We start from the raw sequence: 22,861 nt of genomic DNA on the forward strand, positions 1-22,861 counted from the left end.
CGGACTTCCAGGTATAGAACAATTATACCTTAATGTTTAACATTCGCGGTGACAGATGTAATAGCAGCATGATATTGATTTGACCTTTGACCTCGAGCCACACTGAAAATCAGGCAGAAAACAAATCACTCGAGAAGATTTTCATGGCGGGTGTTACAAAAAGCCATATAAATCATGTTTTGTGGTGAAAAAACTAATGGGTCCATACCGGCTGCCATTTTTTCTCTCATTAATAACGTATTAAAAATCATCCATTTCATGATAGTGCCACTTTAAGTTAATTTCCGACTGCAAATCCTGATGGTGGGTGGACAACCGAATTTTGGTTCTTGAACCACAAATTAGTTCAACTGAGAAAAAGTGCGTTCCCGTCTGAGTCACTTTGAAGGTCACACTCAGGGTACGTAACAATAGGCAAAAACTGTTATGGGTATTTCTCTCGAAAAATATTCATATTCGGGGCTCTTGCCGTGACAGTCCAAAAACTGGTGGGAAATTGTCATTCTTTTTTTTTTTTTTTTTACATTCGTATGGCATTTGATCAATGTGAGTAACATTTTCAAGTGACTGGTTTCAAACTTGTGGCATTGCTGCTTTAACACTTTATCACAATAAAAATGTGTGAAAAACTGAAAGATTGGATGAAAACATGTGTTAAAAGAAAACAGGATTACATAAAAGCACTGGCTCCTACAGTTCTCATTTGAATATCAATTGTGTATTTTTAGTGTTGCCAGAGGTCAGTGCTGCCCTGATCAAAAAAAAAAAAATCATATATTGGATTTGATATCACTGCATATTTGTATTACCCTTCCAGCTCATCTATTACTTTTTGATTATTTTGTTCTATTAATACTTTATTTGATCAGTCTGTACTGCACCTGTCTGAATGCATTTTTTTCAATATTCTCTTCAATAGATGTAAAAAAAAAAATACGCACAGATTTAACCAACTCAGCCATAATTTTATGATACTCAAAAATAAACACTCTTTTACAGACCTCAGCACCCCTTCACCCCATTTTTTTTTTGTTTGGAACTTCATCCTCCGTGATAAACAGCAGGGTTTTGTTGCATACAACGCGGAAATATGGGGGTGGGGGGGAACGGCTGGGGTTCTCAGAAGCGTTGAGCGCAGCTGCCACAGGAAGTGACAACGTGGACTTGTTGAAATGGACGCCGTCTCATCACACTTTATGGACCCCGATGAGTGAGCCAGACTAACATATGGGCCCCACGCTGCTTTACTTAACCTACTCGCTGAGCAACAAGCAGACACATGTCAGACAGCCGAGTGTGTGTGTGTGTGTGTGTATTTGTGGACTGGGGGAAGCAGCAAGTATGAATAATTAGTCTTCCTCGTCCAAAAACATTAAAAACTCTGCCCTAAAAAGGAACCAGCACGGATAGATGGATTACATCCTTGGGGATTACGTCGCTCCGGCCCGCATCTGATGGAGGGAACTTTCACTGCAGTCTGAGAGGAGGTAAATCAGCCTGACCCCGGGCACGTTCACAGGACTTGGACCGGTTTCAAATCCTTCCCGGGGATTAAGGCTGAAACCGAACAGCCAAAACACAGGAAGCCGAATCCTTGAGGAGAGAGGGAGGTGATGAATGGTACCCCCCCCCCAGTCCCCCCCCGCCCCCGCCTCCTTCCTCCTCTCCAAGGAGGATGACTGCATCCTCCTGTGGGAGCGAGCAGCCTCGCGGAGCGCCATTCATGTGTCTCGGAGACAGCCAATGGGAGCGCGGGGATTTGGTTCATGTGCGAGTTTACTGGGTCGGAGTCGGAGCAACAGGGGAGGCGGCGGCCTATCGGAAGGGGCCGCAACAACTGGGGGGGGGGGGGGATTAGCCAATGAGATTTTAGTCTGGTGTGTCACAGTTAAGAACTAATTACAGTGCACGTGTGGAGGTGTGTGTGCGTGCCTTGGGTTGTAGAGATCCAAAAATAGAATTAGAAAAGACGAAGGTTGTCTGAAGGCTCAGATTCAAATTGTTATGCAAATCAGATACAAAAGATGAAATATTAATATTGTTAAAATGCTAATAAATCATTTGTAGTGAGACTCTAACAGCATTATATATAAATATATATATAAAACGAGTAAAACAGACTAAAAATTAAATGCAAATGCTCGGTGGGCCAAATCAAATGAGGGAATGGGCCACGTAGGGCCCGCGGGCCACACTTTGCCTACCTCCTAGTGCAATAACTGTGTGATCAGATATATGTAAATCTATGTATGCTCTTTTACTGTACATCTGTGTTTTTTTTTCAGTACTGCAGGAATTCATTTCAATTCATTTTCTCTTTTTGTCTCACACACAATGTTCTTGCAGTTTCACCTCCATTCCAACACTCGAGTGAAAGACGGGCACAGCAAGGTGTTAATGGCAAAACCCGCACACGTGTACACTCTGAGTACACACAGTACACTCTCAGGGAACTCAACCTGAGCCATAACAGCAAAGTGCAGTGGGTGACAGACAAGGTTGAGCGTTGCCTTTTTCCTGTTTGGACTCTTCCTGTCTGGGCTCTCGGTGCACGACAATAATACACGCAGTCGCATTGGCAATTTCCTTTCGCTTACTTGCAAGTTTGCCTTAGTAGGCCAAAAGTGGCGCTAGGAGCAACATGGCTCAGGAACCGGTGCGTCCAATCACTAATTGGAAGGCTCGGACCTGATGATCTCATCGGTGGATGTGGCGCACTCAATCAAGACACGCAGTCTTGCAGAAGCAGAAGCGTGTCAACCCTGCCGCGACAGTACACAGTTTGTCGTGGACAAGTGTCATTTAAAAAAAAAAAAAAAAAAAAAAAACCAAGATCGCTCTTCTGCATGATCGGGCTAATGTTGGCGTGTCAGAGTCAGAATCCATCCAGGCCAATGTTTGGTTTCGAGTGAATCTTCCCCCTCCTTCGTGTCCTTTCCTCGCACTCGGATCCGTCATTCCCGACGCTCGGCGGCCAAGACTCTCATCGTGGATCCGTATTAGAAAGATGAAATAATCATGTTGCGCTTTGCAGTCAGTTAAGCGCATCAGAGCTGGTGATGCGCCAATCCGGCTATGCGGACCCCGTTGTTATTATTCTTTGATCAGGCCAGCAGGAATAACAATTTATAATTCATAACAGTCTAGTCTGGGGAAGAAGGGGGCTCTCCACCTTTAATTATTGATCAAACACAACAGATTTAATATCAGTCACTGGAGCATCAGCGAGAGCGAGCAAAAGTCTGAGAAACACGGCCGCGCTGTTGTCCAACCCTCAGATGAAAAACAAAAATGAAATACATAACACTAGACGCAGCGGGGCGCGCTGCTGTGCAAAGATGAGCGCAGACTTGGCCCGGAGATTTGTTCGCACGGACCACAAGGACGCAGCAATTAGCGGCGAAATTGAGCTTGCCTATAATGAATCGTTGAACAAATCCTTCCTGTTTGTGCTCAGGGAGTTCCAAATAATACTGATACTAAATGTCCAACCGCAAGCGGAAGGCCACTGTCTCGAGTGAGTGCAACAACCGTTCCTGAACGTTCTATTTGTTCACCAAGCCATGTTAATCAGGCATCGTACTCTATGGCTGGGTTACACGTGACTTGTTCATCCGGGTACTCGACCGACATTGTTGCAGACGAGCAGTCAGCTGTCCATCGTCACCGTGACAGATTTTTGTCGCGTCTACGCATGTGGAAATTGCGGGAACGGAGACGTTGGGAAGTGATTTTTCCGTGTTCCGAAGATTAGATCGCACGAAGGAGAGGATACAATGGAGTTATCGAAAAAAAAACGGCAACGAAAGTGGCTTGCAAATATACAACGCACAGATCTGAACGAAGCTCGAGTACAAAAGGCAAACGGTTATTTGAAAGCCTGCTCTGATCATTTTGTAAGCGGGAAGCATGTGGATTGCTCGTGTCCGGATATTCTACTTCAGGGAAGTCTTTCAGATCCTTTGAAAGTACGTCGTCTGAAGAGTATACAGATCGATATCTTCGCAGAATTTGATCTTCTGTACATATCTAGCTTAGACATGGGGCTGTGGACGTTGCCATGGTGACGTCGTCTGCGACGCCTAGCTCGTCTGTAGAAATGGCGGTGATTAGCACGTGTTTGCAACCCAAGGATTGATTGCTAACAGTGTATTGAAGCAACTCTCGATTCACTCTGCGGTCTAAAGGAGAAGACAACTGCTGGTTTTTGGCGTGGTGCTTTGAGATTGGCAAGTACCATATGTGGGAATTTGCTGGATATATATTCCAATTTACAGTCTTTAATTCAACTAACATGGACTGTTTTTTTTGGCATGTAGTACCAGAGTACTGGGAGACAACCAAAGCAGGCACAGAGAGAATATGCAAACTCCGCAGCAAAATTCAAAACCGCAAATCCTTACAACTGGATCAACAACTGCCGACTGGAATTCCGAACAAACAATTCATCAAGCCATGGTTTTTGCAAACAATTTGGGTTCTTACGCAAAGAGTCTCAAGTTCAGAGAGCGGGAGAAATGTGGAGCAACTCGGAGTGATTACATCGGGCCCAAGAGGGTTTGCAGCTGAGGAAACACACACATACACACGACACTTGCAACTTTGTGTCTTTTGACGGTTCATGAAGCCGTTTCAACGGCACAGAATGTGATTGGAAACACACGCCTGCACTTACGCGCCCCAGAATTCCCACATTGTGCCTTCCGCAGCGAGCGGGCGGGATGGAGAAAGAGAAAGATAGCGGGACTTTCCCCAGGATCTCAAAAAAGGAGGGAGAGAGGAAGCAGACAGTGGGAGCGACGGAGGACAGGAAGAGGAGGGGAAAATGCACGGCTTGTCTTGAGCATGGGCCCGTTTCTCTTTTCCCACAGTGGAAATGACCCTGGAATAAAAGCGCCGTGTGAATGGGGCGTAGTACACGACACCGGGAGAAAATAAAGAAGTGGAGAAATGTTGTGACACAAGGTATTGGACCGCTTTCCCCTGGCGGTTCCAGTGAAAGCAAACGTTCCAAGAAACGTTGTCCTCCGCTGCCTGTCTTTCTGTCTGTCTCCTTCTGCCCGTCTGTCAAAGTTAATTTCGTGTCTCCGGGGCGGGCTGACGGTGTTCCCATTGATCTCGCGCACGGCCACCAACGCTGTTCCATATGGCCTCGCTAAGGGTGTGCGTGCGATAGGGATCACCAGTCATGATTGTGATTCAGTTCCGAGGTGTGCCGAAGTGTGTGCGCGTACGTGCTTGTGTGTGGTCTATTCAAACAGCCAGCTGTTGGCATTCAGGTTCGTGAGCGTGTGTGTGTGTGTGTTATAACGGGAGAAGCCCTCGCTGACATTCGCAAACTTGCCGTGTCATCTCAATCTGGGGCGGCCTCGCAGTGACGTGAGAACAAGGGAGTCTTTCTCCCAAGTGTGTGCATACGTGCGCGTGTGTCTTCACGGTCGTGCATGAACCCGAGTGTGCTCCTTCGGTTGCCTGGCGCTTACCAGCAAGTGAGCGCGCCGCGGGTAAAGTAGGCCTTCAAACCACGACCTGAATGAATGCGCACAAGCTTTCACGGAGGGTGGTCTTCACCTGTGCGCCCGACCGGATAGCACGCGGCGCCGGGTCATTCGGAACGGGCACTTTTTGAACAAGATGCGGACATTGGAGAAAGGGAATCAGAAGAGCATTTTTTTGTTTGTTTGTTTACAGTATTTGCCATATTTTGGTTTGCCGAAATGGACACCCGCAAAATAATGACGATGCAAAACTATTTAGATCACAGGTGATTAAAGATAGGGTACCAAAATTGCGGGACGGGGATTTTCAAAATTCCTTGGAATTAACAGGTATTTGTGTGAATTAAAAGGAATAATCTAGTAATTTACACGATACATGTTTTTATTTGTTGAATGGAAGTCGGTTGGTATTTTTGAATGTGTTGAGTTAGTTAGCGCAACATTGTTTTTTTTACCCCCTTCAATGAAATCATGGCTCCTTCAATAATATTTAAAAGTTCTACTTACAGATAAAAGTGTTGAAATGTGGTTTTTGTGGTGGCAAAAATCGTGATAGTAAAAAAAACGTTGAAAACTATGCTTGAGTATATTTGTAAATAATTCTACAAATGTACAGAATTCTAATCTAATAAATATAATAAATTCCCAAGATTTTTTTAATAAATAATCATTATAAAAATAATAATTGATTAATAATAATAAATCTAATAATACTTTTACACGCAGAAGCATTAGCTCTATCCATTTTTAACAAAACAAGCCTACTCAAATTTCCATCCATCCATTTACTTTGCACCTTAGGGTCGCGTGGAGTGCTGGAACCTATCCCAGCTGTCAACGGGCAGGAGGCGGGGTTCACCCTGAACTGGTTGCCAGCCAATCGCAGGGCACATAGAGACAAACAGCCACACTTACAATCACACCTACAGGCAATTTAGAGTGTCCAATTAATGTTGCATGTTTTGGGGATTTGGGAGGAAACCGGAGTGCCCAGAGAAAACCCACGCAGCATGGGGAGAACATGCAAACTCGAACTTGAACCCGGGACCTCAGCTGAGCCACCATGTCGCCTTAATTAAAAGTAATAAAGCTAATAATAATACTTTTACGTGCCAAAGCACGAGATCAATTCAGTTTTAACAAAACACGCCTACTCAAATTCATCCAACCAAATTATTTTCACTCTTTTTTTTGTCTTTAAGAAAAACTAGCCAACATAATCCTGCGAGGCCCCCGCCAAGTCAAGAATAGGCGTAGAATACTTGTACAAGACGTCCGAGAGGGTTTAAAAATATTTCTTTTTTAATCAAGCCATTGTGAAGATTTAAATGAGGTAACAATTAGTAAAAACCACAGACTATGAAAAGGACAGGCGACTAGTATTTATTAGTGTTGGACATACTGCAGAACAGCGACATAATGCAACCGATTGCTTTGGTTTTGTTTTTTTGCTCAATTTGTATCAAGTGCTGATTTCCTCTGTTATGCTGCTTTTCTTTTTTTTTTTTTACATAATTCAAACAGTCAGTTGGTTCAATATTTTTGTTGTTACAAGACACTCAATCTGCACAACCTGATGCTCCCAAAGTTAATAAATCCACATTTAGAACCTTTTTTTCCCCAGCCAAAATTCTTGTGGAAAACCCGCAGAAAAAGGCAGTCATTGAATGAAGAAAGAAAAAATGAAGCTGAAGGTGGCATGCATTTCTATAATTTCTCCAAATATGTCCAAGATGTCAACTGTGTCAAAGAGTTAATTTTGAACAATTAATCATGTGGCGTGTTGAAAGTTTTATACCCCTGACTCAGGTTCTCCTTTTGGCCTGCGACTCGTAACATCTTGAGGTGTTTGTTTTGGCAATAAAACAGGATGCATCTGGATTACAAACATCTTATTTAAGTATGTAACATATCACATAATAAAGCCCTGTATGGAATTAAAAATAATTAGCACAGACTTACACAAATGACCCTCCCAGCTGGCATATGAGAGAGGAAAGAGAGGAAGACAGCAAACCACATCTGAGCCTGCCAAAAATCATATTTCCCTTGCATACTTGAAGTATAGCTGCTTTGCATTAAAGCATCACACGTGGATGGCGACGCCAGCGTTCGCCCACCTCGCATTTCATAAGCTTTACGCCAGGCTCGACGATGCCACGTCAATCTCATTGATTCATTTAAAAGAAAAAAATGAAAAGGCGGAAGTGGCACGATGGAAAGCAGACATTCTAGGGTTCGAGCCCGATCACCACGTGCGTGATCGCTTCTCCAGAACTTTGCGGGATTTTATGATGCAGGAATACAAGCACAGTATGCCTAATAAGAGTCCGAAGGAACCACGGCGTACGCTTTTATGAGGGCTTTATCAAAAGGTAGGTGGAGTGTCGGTTTGCATATGGTGGTCTTTGGTGACATCGCGCAAAACATGATGGATAAAACATTCATATAAAATGTAACCTCCTGCAGGGATGAACTCTCCTTTTTCCTCTGGTATGAATTAAGAACGACTTGAGATTTTTTTGTCATTGACGTGATGAAAGTCACGTCGAAGTTGCTTAATCGATTTCATTTATACAGTTCAGCAGCCCCTAACTTTTTTTGGGTTGTGGACAGAATTCACGTAAAGACAACAACACACCATATCCATCTATCCATCCATTTTCTTAGCCGCTTATCCTCACGAGGGTCGCAGGAGTGCTGGAGCCAATCCCAGCTATCAACATGCAAGAGGCGGGGTACACCCTGAACTGGTTGCCAGTCAATCGCACGGCACATCAAGACAAACAGGGGCAATTTAGAGTGTCCAATTAATGTTGCATATTTTTTGGGGGGGTCTGGGAGGACAGAGACAGGACAGAGTGCCTGGGGAAAACCCACGCGGGCACGGGGAGAACATGGAAACTCCACACAGGCAGGTCCAGGATTGAACCCGGGACCTCAGTACTGTGAGGCCAACACTTTCCAGCTCATACACGTACCTAACAACACGCCATTTTACGAGTTACATTGAATTAAATCTTGTAATAACATAACGCTAAAAAGGCAACAAAGTCTTCTGACATCTGCACAGATCCAAAAATATGAAAAATAAGATGGTTGTCAATGGAAAAAAGCTATCTTTGGCACGACGTACTAATGTTGGGGTGGCATGGTGGCTCAGCTGGTAAAGCGTTGGCCTCACAGTTATGAGAACCCGTGTTCAATCCCGGCCCAGCCTGTGTGGAGTTTGCATGTTCTCCCCGCGCCTGCGTGGCTTTTCTCCGGGCACTCCGGTTTCCTCCCACATCCCAAAAACATGCAACATTAATTGGACACTAAAATTGCCCCTTGGTGTGGTTGTGAGTGCAGCTGTTTGTCTGTCTCCACGTGCCCAGTGATTGGCTGGCACCGCCTCCTGCCCGTTGACAGCCGGGATAGGCTCCAGCGCTCCCTGCGACCCTCGTGAGGATAAGCGGCACAGAAAATGGATGGATGGATCGTAGGTCGGCTCCAAAATTTACCATTTCTGCTTGGAGTGTTCACACGGCAGTAAATTAGAAACTGACGTCAGTGTCTTAAAGTGACAAGTGTCGCAACGTTGGGGTGTGCTGTACCAAACAAATCCCATGATGGATAAAATTGTTGTTAGCACACATTTGTTGTTTTTGCATTATTAGGCAAAGATGGAGTTTCACAGTGCGTATGAAAACTGGGCCGGATATTTGGTTTCCCAACAGAGCTCTCTAGTCAGTTGACAGTAAATTGAGCGGTTGGGAGACATGCGGGATGAGTCGACTTCCCGCGTTGAAGGTCGACGTAGAGTAGGTAATCTCTAGTATGAACATTAAAAGAATGTATTAAATCGCATTCTTAAAATGCACATGAACAAAGCATTTTTTCCCCCTCATACGACATATGAATTTTAAAATGTTAATTAAAAATTGTCCGCTTGGTTAATAAAGGTTTTATAATGGTCGGCGCTCGACACTGACAGGAATGCATTATATTTCTATGACTTTATATGGAGGGGAATTGAAAAAAAAAAAAAAAAGTTTCTTTCCATCTGCGGTGCACCCTGCAGCAATTGTTGCACATCTCATTCCTAAACATATATGCATTGGCCAGTAAACGTTATTAACTCGCAAGTGTAAGAGATGACAGCGGCGGGGTGCAAATGAGAGCCCCTGAGCAAACCTGACTCGTCGTCGATACTATGTAGTTTGCATAACATCAACAAATGTGACGTTTTAATAAATCCTTATAATACAATGTAGACATGCAAAAGGCGGTTTTATTGATTACAGCTCCCGTTGCTGTTTATGATTCATGCACCTACCCGTGTTGTTGTTGTTGTTTTTTTTAATCAGGTTACCGCAAAAGCAAGTGACAAATATATTTTCCGCACACTTTTGGGAAAACAACTCATTAATACTGCACGCAATATGTACGAACTATTAGATGATGATGAAGTCCCTCCCCCGCAGCACATGTGGATCAGTTTAAACACGCCCCGGCTTGGCCCACTTTCGCAATGTCACAGGACATTTATCTTTATTCCCGTCTTCCTCCCGTGCACCTTCGAGAGAAATGACTTTTGCACGTGTGCTCTCGGCAACCCTCGCCGGTTCCTCGCAGATTTTTGCGAGCAGCGTTTCGCGCCTCGCGCGAGGCGTGCATGCGCATCTCGGGCTGCCATCTGGAAAACATATCGCTCCCCCCGCCCGATGGAACCTTAATAAGGGAGGGCTTTCGTTTGGGTTTTGCTCCTTTCAACCTCTTGTCTTTTCCGATTTCCAAGAGTTGTAACAGCTGAGTAATCAAAAGTCACTTTATTCGCATTTATTTAGAGGAGAATGGGAAACTTGAAGGTGTTAATAGAGTGAGTACGATAAAAAAGAAATAAATAAAGGGTTAATGTTTTATATTATGTGGATGGGCATTTAACAAAATGAAAAATAACTTCAGGATTTTAATTGATGTTGCATGTTTTTGGGACGTGGGAGGAAACCGGAGTGCCCAGAGAAAACCCATGCAGGCACGGGAAGAACATGCAAACGCAACACAGGGAAAGCTGGGATTGAACCCGGGACCTGAGAACTGTGAGGCTAATGCTTTCCAGCTGAGCCACCATGCCGCCCAGATAAATAACTAGATGAGACAAAATTTTCTTCAACTAAACCACAACAAAACTCAGCAGACAAAGGAGAAGCTCACCCATGCTTTTATCTCTCGACTTGACTATTGTAATGGTCTTCTTACTGGACTCCCCAAAAAGAGCATTAAACAGCTGCAGCGCAGTCAGAACGCAGCCGTTCGGGTTCTGACCAAAACAGATCAGCGCATATATCTTCAATTCTCGTCTGTCAGCTTTAGAATAGATTTTAAAGTTCCGCTATCGGTCAATAAATCACTAAACGGTTTAGGTCCTGAATACGCGAAAAAAATGCTTACGGAATACAAACCCAGTAGAGCTCTTAGATCAACAGAATCAGGTCAAATAGTGGAGCACAGGGTCGAAAGCAAAAATGGTGAAGCAGCATTTTGTTATAATGCTGCACAAAAATGGAATAAGTTGCCAACAGACGTGACATTGCGCCACATGTGAATGTTTTTAAATCCGGATGGAAAAAAAAAAATCCTCTCACGCTTATGAGAGTATATCCATTTTTAAATGACATTTCTTGCACTGAAATGTACTTTTTTCAATTTAAATGTTTTTTTTTTTTTTTTTGCTTTTAATCATGTAAAGCACGACACGTTACCTTGTGTATGACGTGCGCTATAGAAATACATTTGCTTTGCTTTGCTTGGATTACCATAAAAAACTTCACGAGTGATAAGTTGTTTGTTAAGATAGAACTGTGAGAAAAGTCAAAAAAATCATATTAAATCTCTCTCTTTTGTGCTTTCAGATTGTTATTTTGAGAAAGTGATGAACGCCTAAATGCGGTCACAGCTAAAACCACCACAGCAGTACTGTAAATACAGTACAGTATATTTCTTTCAGACATGGCAGACAAACGTCAAGTGCGTGGAAGGTCATTTTTCACTTCCCAGCATCTATGAAAGCATCTTCCAGGCCTGAGTGATGCCGCTTTAGTTTGCTTAGGGCTTCCTAGATAGAACGTACGAGCTAAAGCTAAAAAAAAAACAACAACAAAAGAGCCTGTCGAGCCACGTCTAGACAATCTGTGCCACACAAACAACAACTTCCCTTGGCTCGCACTTTATCAGCTGTAATGACCTCGTCGGCCTCGGGTTCACTCGTACAGGAAACGATTACACAAGCGACGACGCCACGACGGGCAGACAAATATAGCTCAGCTAATCTTCGCGTATTTATGTATATGCGCGTTTGATCAGGTGCGTGAGACGAAGTATATCTGAGGATGCGCCCGAGAGACGCGGGTGGGGGGGCAGACATCCAGTGATGGAAGCTTCTGAAAAAGTGAGCAATTTGTCATGTCGCTCCAGCCCGAATTTACAAACAGCTTGGGCTGTTTTTCAATATGCCGTATATATATATATATATATATATTTATATATATATTCCGCAGCAGAACCCTCAGTGAAGTAAATGCAGCAAATTAGTGTGAGAACAGAGCACAATCGCAAGAGGGGAAGGAGGAGAGGAGGTGCGATGGGGGCTGGGGGGAGGTACGGAGGTGTGGAGGTGTGGGTCTGACTTAAACAACAGAAGGCCTGCGAGAGCTACTTCCACACTTCAAGGGCTTTTGTGACAGCGAAGCGCCGCCGTTCGGCACCGTCAGCAGTTTTGCTCGCGTGTGTGTGGTACATGTGTGTGTATCCACAGGGAATGCAAACTCCCCGTTGTTTTCCCGTAACGCAAGGACACCAACACTGAGGAAAGGACACACACAGTCCGTCACGTACCTACCGGGCTGTTTTATATCAGCTAAGGGATCACAACATTAGATACACCTGAACTCTAATAAGATTCATCAGTAGTTATGATCATAGTATTTGTTTAATAATTCGATGTTCCCTCACTATATTGAAGAAGAGGCAGGGAAGGTGCCCAACTATGCCCTGTGGGTATTGTTGTATGCAATATTTGAATGTCTTGCTCATCAATGTGTTTTTTTTTTAAAGCTTAAGTCATCACAGTAACTTCTACACTAATTTATAGCATTTTACATTATATGCTAGCATTGAAATAAGCAGACTTTTACGAGATATAATACAGTAAAAGGTTTGTTTCAACATTTTGATGTTTAAATATTTATATATTCATTCTCTAAACTGTCCGTTTCGCAATGAACTTCAAATGGAAGTCACAAACAACTTGAAGCAAGCACACGGTGCTTCTAATTTGAATCTGTGCGAGCGAGTGTGCGAAGGAGTACTTTAAAAAGTTTGTTTTAAGAGGTTAAGATGTGTTTAAAACTATGTTTGAAAAGTGTTTTTGTATTGTCTTGATGTGTCACAGATATTCACCCGTTGCCGGTGGGTCTGGAATGTATCCCCTGCGATAAAGTGTGTGTATGTAAGTGTGTGTTTATTAGTGTAGTTGCAGAATGTGTTCACATGATCATTACAGTTGTCGCTGATCTTGACTCTCACGTGAGGCTAAAATAAGAACGCGTGAGAGCCAAAATATTAGAAATGAGTTGACTGTATGGCAGAACTGAAATGTCCCCCATTTCCCTCTTAGCGTAAACGGTTTGAATCCCCCAATGACATTTTGACCACTTTTCATGAATATGTACGAGCGCTTCTGTGGCGCTGCACCGCCGCAGCAGTCTCTTCTTTTTAAACAACTCCACATTCTCCAAATCCGAGCCCGTTTAACAACATGCAAATGAGGGAGAAAATGAGACACCGTGATTAAACAAGTAGCCAGAGGGCTCATAGCGAGTAATAATTGTACAGTTTTACTCTCTTGGTTGAGTTTCGCAGCCTCTCAGGAAATTAACATCCCCGCCATCCTCTGCAATAAGGAAGCCGGTTATTGAAAGACAAAAGCATTACTATTATATAAATGCGATATAGATTGAAAATGTGTCGACTTTGCTCCCCGAGAGGAAGTGGGGTGTGACAGAGTCGCAGAGGGAGAGTTAACCATCTCGGAAGTTGTCCACAATAAGATGGCGGCCCTCATGCGCGACATATTGCAGCGGAGTACGGTCGGCACATATTCTTACTTGGTCATGAGGGGAGAAAAATGGACACCAGAAATGTATCCCACTGGACATCCTACAATATTTGATGATATTGGATACAGTTGTCTAGTGAAACAATTAAGCAGGGTGAATACAAACTGATTTTTTTACCACTTTTTAGAACTTCGGAGATCCTTCACGTGATGAAATAAAATATGCAACTGTATGATCGCTACGTGGGTACCTCAGGAGATATGTTACACAAACCCTCGACATAACCTGTTGCTAAACTCTTATTTGTGTACTTCTTAACTGGCTAGCTTTCAAGTTACCAGTGTGATGGTCTTGTGCGCTCCCTGAAAAGTCTTCTTGTCCAAGTTGAATCCAGTCTCACCTCATCTGTCAGCCTATGCATTACTACCGCAAACAGGAAGGGGCTCAGGGCGGATCTCTGATGCAGTCCCACCTCCACCTTAAATTCTTCTGACACACCTATGGCACATCTCACCACTCTTCTGCTGTCCTCATACATGTCCTGTACTATTCAAACATATTTCTCAGCCACACCGGACTTGCGCATGCAGTACCACAGTTTGTGACTTGAACACAAAAAATACAGGAAATAGGCGAGTTTTTCAGTCAATAGCCTCAGTCAATTTACCCCCTCTTGTTGATCTTGCCACTGACTCACATTTAGTTTTAATGACAAGATAAAAGGCCGTCGTCCGAGAGCATCGTCGGAGCCTCGCCGGCAGTTGCTGCCGCTAAACGGCTCGCAAAGCAAGCGTAAACAAACACTCCTGCATCATCCAGGAGGCTGTGATGGGTGAAGATGAACGTCAACACACTCTGACACACACACACACACACACTCCTGGTTCGGGCAAGTGCGCTGGCACTCAGCAGTAAAGTGCAGCCATCCCTGGCTGGCACATAGGACACACATTCACTCAGTGACAAGAGTGTCACACCACATGATTTATGACGGGTAATTATGGTTATGTAGGTGACATCATATCCTACTCACTGGCTCCCCCATGTATCCGCGCTCAGTGCATGTGTGTGTGTGTGCGTGCAACTCATTAGTTATGCTGTCTGGATACGGCGGCAACTGTCTTTGTTTTGTTTTTTTTGTTTTTTTTTTTCTTTTCACAGAAGGGAAGACAAGAAATGTCACAACAACGTAGCTCACAGTTCTTTCCGAAACGTTCAACCCACGTCAGAGGCCCGAAAAAAAAAAAAAAAAAAAAAAGACTGTCACGGAACAGCTTTTCCCACTCAGAAACAGACTTTACCTAATCTATGAGCACAACATATTATTGTTGCTTTTGAAGGCAAAAAAACAAAAACTTAATAATAATCCAGCTCGGTAAAGACAGGATCAGCCCAAAGGGAAGGAGAGCAAAAACAATTGCTTTTTAGGCCTGTTGCGTGAGTCTGGAACATAATCCCCTGTAATAAACAGGACTTCACTGCATTTGACGTAGGGCGGCGCAGCGATGTGGTGGTTACCGCGTCTTCCAAACGCTCAAGAGGTTCCAGATTCAAATTCCTATCTGAAGTATGCAACGCTTTCCAAATGGGTTCCTTACATACCAAAAAGCAAATTACATCTTAGCTCGCTTGAAAACGCTAAACTGTGCATAGATGCGATCGACCGGCGACCGGCCCGGGGCGTACCACGTCTCTCGACCCAAACTTCAGCGGATTTAGGCTGCGACCTACCCCCGATGATGACTAACAGCATAGAAGTTGGGTGTACGCATTACGGACCGAATCAAAAGTTGCGACTTCGAGCTGCGGCTAAAAGAGTGCATATCTCAACTCGCAAAAGTTGACAAATCCTTTTAACGTTCATTCACCAAATACGTCCAATTAGAAGCCTTCCACGCCGCTATGGGCAGTCGGCGAGGCTCGCGGAGCAGAGTTAACGTGCAGAGGTCGTTGAGGTGTACACGACAGCGGGCTTAATAAGCCAGTTTGGGAAAACAAAAGGAGGGGGGGGTAAAAAAATTTTTAAAAAAAATAAGAGCAACTGCATGTGAGTCATCATGAGCGGTTTCATCTTATAACGTGCAGTGGTAGCCACGGGCTTTTCTTACAGAAACGGGCTTCAAAAGTCCACATTTGAACTCGAGACAGCGAGCAGCCAAAAAAAGAATCAAAACAACCTCTTTGTCTTGAAAGTTGCCAAAAACGCGGCATTTACATACGCTTTACAAATCCAAACGCATCCCCGCCCGTGACCCCGCAACTGTTTTTAACTCAAATGACCCGACTTCTGCAGCTTTTCGCCCTCCGGGCTCAAATACAAATTAAAAACTTCACAAACTTGAGTTGAACGAGCGGACCCACTGGCTTGCGCTGAATCCTTCACAAGGTCGTTGAGAAATAATTCATATAAGCTGTAACGAGTTACTGGGATGATGGCCAAGCGTAGTTTTTTTTTTTTCCCGAAAAACTTTACGAAGCAATTTTATAACGGTAATTAGAAAGTCAAGTGTACTTGATGTTCATGTTCAAGTCCGCCTCTCATGCCGAGCCGTCCACTTTGATGAGTCATGCGCTCCTCTCGTGCCTCAGCATGAGAATTGGCCCTCCTGGAAAGCTGCATAGTTCTTGTGCGAGACACAAACATGGATTAATATAAAGTATAAGTCTGTTTGACAAATTGGGAATGAAGTGATGAAAGTATCACGGGACACCCGCAAAACGCATACGATACCGCATATCACGCGTGTTTTTCACCGCAACGGAGGGTGTGTTCTCATTTGTAAAATTTGGATTAAAAGAAGATGCTAATGGACAGCAAAAATATTTTTCATAATATAATATCCTAACCCTAAGCAAAATCAACTTGATAATGATAGACTGGTTGAATTTCCCGAAACGTTCGAAGATGGCTACTATGCAATTATGCTTATGTTTTTTGTAATTTTGCAAGGATATAGAGAATATGACAATAACCCCATTCCATCCATCCATTTTTTTGCTGCTTATCCTCAGAAGGGTCACAGGGAGTGCAGGAGCATATCCCTGCTGTCAACGGGCAGGAGGTGGGGTATACCCTGAACCGGTTGCCAGCCAATCGCAGGGCACATAGAGACAAACATTCACACCCACAATGACACCGAGGGGCAATTTAGAGTCTGCAATTAGTGTTGCATGTTTTTGGGTTGTGAGTTGAGTGCCCAAAGGAACCCCACGCAGGCACGGGGAGAACATGCAAAATCCACACAGGCGGGGCCGGGATCGAACCCAGGTCCTCAGAACTGTGAGGCCAACACTTTACCAGCTGAATCACCGTTTGGGTGAGAAAACAACATACTGGTGAAAACGTTGAAAAACTTAAATCCCAGTGAAATGTCAACGTAATCTCTTTATGGAAATGCTGGCTCAAATTCAATCTGGTTCTGATCCTGATCCCAATACATCAGACAATCATGCAAGCGCCCCCACATCTAGGATTAACCTTTTCCTTCCCCTAAATCTTGGGACCGCCCCCCACCCCCCGATATTGATTTCCCAAATGTTTGCGGTTGGCAGATCGAGGCCTGGTTTGATAAAGCGAAAAGTATTTGCACATCATCCTTCTGGATGAAGAACTCCCAGTGAACTTTTTTGTTTTGTCAGTGCAACATCCCCCCCCCCCCCCCCCCCAAACAATATGGAAAAATGTCTTAAAGCTCACCAGACGTGGAATCTGCTGGTAAAACTATAAGCGCTCGGAAGGCCAACTGACATGTTTGGTAATGGACAACATGTCAGGTTGACCTCTCGCTGCGTGCGTTGCTCAGCAGGCGGAGGACAGGAAGAGGGAGGGAGGACAGGGGAGGGAGGGAGGTGGCCACTGGACCTCCTATGGTTGGACTTTATGAAAATGTTTCATGTGCGGAGAGAGCACCGATCCACCGAGGGTCAAAGCCGCTTTGTTCAGGTGCGGCCTCCTTTCGCCCGTTTGCGCCTACCCGTGACCGACTTGTGCGCTGTTATATCGCCATTTTGTTTTGGATTGATGGTTAGCGGCGGCATTAGGAGACCCGCCGAAACGCGTCGCCCATTTTTGGCTGATGAAAATGCCATTTGGTTTGTGCTCCATAAAACGCAGGATACGCTGAAATCTGATCCGTTTCGGTCAAAACTGGAGGAGAATATCGGCCCGCCACTAACTTACCAGGTTGCTCATCTGGGAACCACAACTGTTGAAAAAAAAAAAAAAAAAAACGCCGCGTCAATTTATTTAACAGCTGTTAGACCTAAAAAGCGGTGAGAACTTGCGGCGCTGAAGGAAGTGTCAGAGGTGACGGCGATGATTTAAAAGCGCCTCGCAAACGTTTTGTCGGCGCGACGCTGCGACACGTCCGCCTGCTTGTTTGCGTCTGCGTACATCTGTGATTTCGAATCCCCGCCGCCTCTGAGCGTTCAAATGACGACAACTGTCCGCGGAGATGATGCAATTCAGGTTGTGTCACAGCAACGCTGACGTTTTAATTTTAGCAGCGCAGACTGCATGTAGGTCGCCGTCTGCAACTGCCTGACCCGCTCGGCTCTCTCTGCCGTCGCCCTGAAAAACACATCCCGACTCGGAAGACTCCTCCGTGTTAGCTGTGCGTTGCCACCGCGCGATGCTGACTATTTTTAGCTTCTTTCTTACGCTTACACAACAGCGGTTTCACCGCTTCAACGCGGTTCCGTGACAGGCCTTTTAGAAATTTGGATCCGAGCCGCTTGCGTTCTCAGAACTTGTTTGGAGCCTTTCAGGCAGCACACAACACCTACCACGATGACTCAGGAGCGAACGGTTGGGAGCGCAATGCTCGACAATGAGTTCGCCGTGTGCAGTACACAGTGTGCCGCGACGTCGACACGACTCCCAAGTCTGGGTGTAGGTGGACACGTCCGAGCTTTTCATGCTGCCTAATGGCCTCCATCTGTGGCGCTCTGAGGCTTTTTCCAGCGGTGCATGAATCCACATTCATGTTTTCATCAGTGCCACCTAAATAAACGGAAGCTGAATGACGAGCAGCCGTGCTTACAATATCACAATAGTGACCGCCATGTTTGATCTCTACTTTGGATTTGTTTGCCGTTTATAATTACCAAAACCTAGTTTGCTATTTCCACCAGCAGGCGCAGGAAGAGAGGCTTCATCAAAGACTCGAGCCATTCACTGTGTTGGTTACAGTGAAGAAAATAAGTATTTGAACACCCTGCTATATTGCAATTCGCTCACTTAGAAATCATGGAGGGGTCTGAAATTTTCAGCGTAGGTGCGTGTCCACTGTCAGAGAGAGAATCTAAAGAGACAAATCCGGAAGTCACAATGTATGATTTTTTAAATGATTTGTTTGTGTGACGCAGCTGCAAATAAGTATTTGAACACCTGTCTATCAGCTAGAATTTTGACCCTCAAAGACTTGTTAGTCCGCCTTTAAAAGTCAATTTCCACTCCATGTATTATCCTGAATCAGATGCTCCTGTGTGAGGTCGTTAGCTGCATAAAGACACCTGTCCACCCCATACAATCAGTAAGACTCAAACATGTAACATGGCCAAGACCAAAGAGCTGTCCAAAAACACCAGACACAAAATTGTACAACTCCACACGGCTGGAAAGGGCTGCGGAGAAATTGCCAAGCAGCTTGGTGAAAAAAGGTCCACTGTTGGAGCAATCATTAGAAAATGGAAGAAACTAAACATGACGGTCAATCTCAATCAGAGTGGAGCGCCGTGCAAGATGTCAACTCGTGGGGTTTCAACGATCCTTAGAAAGGTGAGGAATCAGCCCAGAACTACACAACTGGACTTGGTCAATGACCTGAAAAGAGCTGGGACTACCGTTTCCAAGGCGACTGTTGGTAATACACTCAGACGTCATGCTTGGCACTGAAGGTTCCCCTGCTTCAACCAGCACATGTCAAGCCCCGTCTTAAGTTTGCCAATGACCATTTGGATGATACAGAGTATTCATGGGAGAAAGTGTTGTGGTCAGATGAAACCAAAATGGAACTTTTTGGTCATGATTCCACTAACCGTGTTTGGAGGAAGACGAATGATGAGTTCCATCCCAAGAACACCATCCCTACTGTGAAGCATGGGGGTGGTAGCATCATGCTTTGGGGGTGTTTTTCTGAACATGGGACAGAACAACTGCACTGTATTAAGGAGAGGATGATGGCGGCCATGTATTGTAAGATTCTGGGGGACAGCCTCTTTGCCTCAGTCAGAGCATTGAAGATGGGTCGTGGCTGGGTCTTTTAACATGATCATGACCCAAAGCACACAGCCAGGAAAACCAAGGAGTGGTTCAGTAAGAAGCATATCAAGGTTATGCTGTGGCCTAGCCAGTCTCCAGACCTAAACCCAATAGAAAATCTTTGGAGGGAGCTGAAACTCCATATTTCTCAGCGACAGCCCAAGGAGACCTGTCTGATCTAGAGAGGATCTGTGTGGAGGAGTGGGCCAAAATCCCTCCTGCAGTGTGTGCAAACCTCGTGAAGAACTACAGGAAATGTTTGACCTCTGTAATTGCAAACAAAGGCTACTGTACCAAAGGTTAACATCTGTTTTCTTAGGTGTTCAAATACTTATTTGCAGCTGTATCACACAAATAAATCATACATTGTGATTTCTGGATTTTTCTTTTGAGATTATCTCCCTCACAGCAGACATGTACCTACGATGACAATTTCATACCCCTCTATGATTTATAAGTGGGAGAACTTGCAATATAGCAGGGTGTTCAAATACTTATTTTCTTCACTGTAAAATCTTGGCGGTAAAACTCTTCTGGATAAACGGAAACGCACTCCAAAGTCTTCCATGTATTACAGTGCATGCTTAATGCAACGTTTTCATGTAGTCCACAACTGATCTACTGCCAGAGGTTGAATGGGGGCACTACCTTGTTTATCTTACCCAAGCCCCCGAGGGGGCAAACGCGATGCCCCCTCACTCCCAGACACCATTTAACCTCGCACTAACCGTCCGCTATTGGATTGTACTGTAATGTGCTTCTGTCCCGGTCCGGCCTATCCTGTCAGACATGGAAAGTAAACAACGTTGAATCAGTGTGATGGTAGCGTATCCCATAATTCTTAGGGCCGCTGCAGCAGACAGTCAACATCAAACATTTTTTATTTTTTTACATCTTAAATTGTGCTCTGTTTATGGTTCTGTTTTTGCCACCCCTCGAAACCAAAAGCAGTTTAGAAAAAAACACATATTTTTATATAAACAAGTCGAGAGAGGCACTGGGGCTCCTTCGTACACGGCCTTATTCACACATCAATATTCTATTTTAACTCCCGCTCTTATCTCTCCTCTTGCATTTAGGACAATGCCATTTTGTGTAAATCGCGGCGGCAGCCTCCCAAAGTTGGGCTGCGCGCCATCACAACGGTTTGCGTCTTTCTTCCTACAATTGTGCTTTATGACAGACAAATGGCCATAAAGCTCCTATAGCGGAGCTGCTGCAGCGACTCCGACCGCCTTTGTGGCGTTTTAAAGTGCGTTTATGTCGACTATATGATTTTTATTTTTTGTCCTGTAACACCTCCACGGGGGCTGACGGGTGATTTTTTTTTTTTCTCCTCACTCTACGCTTATCTCATCTCACATAAGAGGCCACGCGCGGGTTATATCGTTAAGAGCAAGAAGCATTGCGCTTCCGTTGTAAAGAAGCTGAATTACATTGTAAGATTTTATCAGCGTCGAGGCCAGCGTCTGCTCGCAAGCTTTCCGCTTATGTTTTGCGCATCTGCCTGAAAGGTGCAATAAGAATGAGCCAAATTCATAATACACTCGGACTACATTCAGGGGGAAAATCCTTGGACGCCACACCATTGATTAACAATCGCGTTATGTTTTGTGTAAAAACGTCGTCATTAAAAAAAGATACTGCTCGTACAATACTCATGTAAACTGCAAATATCTGTAGATACAAGAAGTGGGAAAGAACATTTAAGATCTGAAGTTGCTTTTTGAGAGCAGAAACAATTTGTACAATTGAGGGGAAGGTGATCCACAAACGAGACGTCCAATCTGCATAAAAATGTTCTCTGAAGCATGACTCAGTGCAATTAGTCACGTTGGGCCGCTGCTTGCAAAGCAGACAAAAGCTAAAATTGAAGTACATCAAGCAGCGATGCCATCAAGCACAAACCAAGTCCTTTTAGCGGAACAAATAAACATCAGAGGTTTTCTTCAAATAAAACATTGCCTTCCTGTAAGAAACCCAACAAAACTGTATTGCTCATCATCGTATCAACACACTAGTTGCACAAATGCTCAGTGGCCGCAGTATGATGTACACTTGAAATTCAGTGTTGGTAGTTTCAAGGTGGTCATTCATACTTTTTTTTTTTTTTTGCCATTGCACCGCCTTCTGTAAATTTAAATACAATTTTTGTCCTTGTGCAGACAAAAGGCACAAACGCAATGTGAGGTTAACCTTCACAATCTAATTGAAAGTTAATGCACGAGACGCAGAAGTGATCATGATATTTTATTTATCCTCATGCGAGGGGAACAGAAGACTAATAGCTTAATGCTAATGCATAATGTAAAACACCATAGTGGGGCTCTTGGAAATTAGCATGGACGTTACGATGTTGCTCAACGACAACTGATAAAACCGCAAGATGTGAGAATGTTTTACAGTACACCGATCGCGCGTCTTATTCTCGGCGTCACCGTATTTTCCGCACTATAAGCCGCACTGCAGTATAAGGCGTACCTTCAATGAATGGCTTATCTTAAAACTGTTTTCATATAGAAGGCGCACCCCATTATAACGTGCATAGAATAGATGCTACAGTAAAGGCTGGGGTTTGCATTATGCATCCATTAGATGGAGGTGTACCAAAGGCTTAATATTGATCCGTGTATAAGGCGCACCGGATGATAAGGCGCACCGTCGGCTTTTGAGAAAATTAAAGGCTTTTAGGTGCGCCTTATAGTGCGGAAAATACGGTAATTGCGCTGCATCTCTTCCAGTCGACCCCGTAGTGCTTCCCTGGCATGTTGTGGCATAATATGGAACTACACTAAAAGGTGTGGAACTCCAATTTCGGGTTACTGTAGAAATGCAGAAAAATTATGTGACAGCTCCGGTTCACTGAATTTAGTTTGTTTGTAATTGCCGCAAAACTGGCCTGTTGCCTCACGTACGGATAAAAACAAAAGAGACCCACTGAAGGTCAAGCGTAGCATCTGGCATCCTCTCCTGAAGCCAATTTTGTTGACGCTCATGCATGC

The 22,861-nt window shown here is 44.3% G+C and overlaps 1 protein-coding gene across 2 annotated transcripts in view; it reads right to left on the reverse strand.

The window, feature by feature from the left end:
* sox4a (SRY-box transcription factor 4a) overlaps positions 1-22,861 on the reverse strand; it is a 224,487-nt gene that overhangs the window by 102,454 nt on the left and 99,172 nt on the right. The window lies entirely within an intron of this gene.

Source organism: Syngnathoides biaculeatus, chromosome 1 (genome assembly GCF_019802595.1).
Source record: "Syngnathoides biaculeatus isolate LvHL_M chromosome 1, ASM1980259v1, whole genome shotgun sequence".
Classification (NCBI taxonomy): domain Eukaryota; kingdom Metazoa; phylum Chordata; class Actinopteri; order Syngnathiformes; family Syngnathidae; genus Syngnathoides; species Syngnathoides biaculeatus.